Source organism: Notothenia coriiceps, unplaced genomic scaffold (genome assembly GCF_000735185.1).
Source record: "Notothenia coriiceps isolate Sejong01 unplaced genomic scaffold, NC01 NC01_scaffold00035483, whole genome shotgun sequence".
NCBI lineage: Eukaryota > Metazoa > Chordata > Actinopteri > Perciformes > Nototheniidae > Notothenia > Notothenia coriiceps.
The window spans coordinates 44446-46467 of record NW_011368184.1 but is presented as its reverse complement, the minus strand read 5'-3'; positions in this window follow the sequence as shown (position 1 = coordinate 46467).

Here is a 2022-nt window from a genome sequence, read left to right as displayed (position 1 = left end):
ACCCTTAAAAAAGTACAGTGTTAAAGAGATGTGGCCCTCTTTTGTTTAGTAAAGGCAGCAACAATACATAAATAATCAATCAGAAGATGTGCAGATACAATATGGGTTAAATTATGTATTTTTTTGTATTTGAAACAGATAGATAGATAGATAGATAGATAGATTCCTTTATCTTTTGTCCTCTTCCCGTTGCCCTTTTTTGGGAGACAAAGCTTTCCCCCTTTCTTCTCCTCCACCCATCCATCCATCTCCTCATTCCAGCGTCCCTCCATCTCTTGGATATTGATGAAGTGACAGGGCCACAGGCTGAAAGACTCCACCTCATCTGGTTTAAATTACCTCCACACCACACACACACCTGCACCACCACCATCACGGCTGTGCGTGGGTGGGTAGGTGGGTGTAGAGGGGGGGTGGCTAGTACCTCTGGGATAGGTGGTGGGGAAACGCCCATGACCCCAACAATACAGATAAACACACACACATGCATACACACACAACAGGGAGAGAGCAACAGAGCGGGTGGGGTGTGAAATAAGCTGTAAGGCAGAGGGGATATTAAGCTGCCACATGTGTTCTGTTTACTATTCTCTAATTAACCCCCAGGCTGTCTTATAGACTCCACACACACACACGCACACGCACACACACTGATCTTGTCTGCGGTAAATTGGCTTTGGTGTCATATAGTCTGAACATCATCAACAGTGAGATTGTGTTGCTCATTTTCATTTTTATTGCACAAATGATGACACCAAAGAATCTTCTCACTTGGAATGCTCGTGTCTGTGTAAAGAAAACCTGCCTAACTGTAAGTTAACTTTACATAAAGGATAAGAGTGTGTGAAGATGCTGACCTCCAAGTTTTAATCCTTTTTCCCATCCCAGGGTGCACAGAGGGTGGCCGTCTTACTCATGTCGATGATGAATGGCTCACCATGAAACACAGACTGGAGATGTATGAGTTTCCTCCACCTGCCCCATTTCGTACGTCCAGAAGAGGGATTATTGTTCGGCTGCAGGACGAGCTAAAAGTCCCTACATGATAATATGGTCTGCAGTTAAAGGTAACAACTGTACAGTATATACAAATCCAATCCAATCCATTTTATTTCTATAGCACATTTAAAAACAACAGAGTTGAACAAAGTGTTGTACATCAACAACTGTATAAAAACATATCATAAATACATTAAAAAAACAACAATAAAAAACAGACAGGACATGAAACATATGTAAAACACGAGACATTGAAACCAGATCATAAGCCACAGACTGAAAAACTCTCCTACATGACGTAAAAACAATACAAAACACTAGTAAGATAAAAACCCACATTTAAAAGCACAAGTGTCATACCTGGCCTGTAAATGCCAGGGAAAAGAAGTGGGTTTTTAAACGAGATTTAAAAACAGGGAGAGTTAGAGCAAGTCTAACCTGGAGGGGCAATTCGTTCCATAACTTTGGAGCTGCAACAGCAAAGGCTCTGTCTCCTCGCTGCTTTAACCTTGAGGGACGACCAGAAGGAGTCTGTCAGCCGACCCCAGTGACCGTGTGGGTGTGTATGGTTTTAAAAGATCTGCCAGGTACGGTGGGGCTAAACCGTTTAGGGCTTTGTATGCAAACTGACTGGTAGCCAGTGTAACGAGGCGAGTACAGGCGTAATATGTTCACACCTGCCTGTCCTTGTAAGGAGGCGTGCAGCAGTATTCTGGACCAGCTGTAGACGAGACAGGGAAGCCTTGCTTACTCCGATGTACAGAGCATTGCAGTAATCCAGTTTAGTGGATAAACAATTTATTACTTTCTCAAAGTCATTAAAAGAAAGGAAAGGCTTGACCTTTGCTAAAAGTCTTAGCTGAAAGAAGCTGGATTTTACCACAGAATTGATCTGTTTGTCTAGTTTAAAATCACGATCAATCCGTATACCCAGGTTTGTGACAATGGGTTTCACATATGGGACAAGAGAATCCAGCACAGGCGGGGCATTGGGGCCACCACTGGGTCCAAAAATCACCTCTG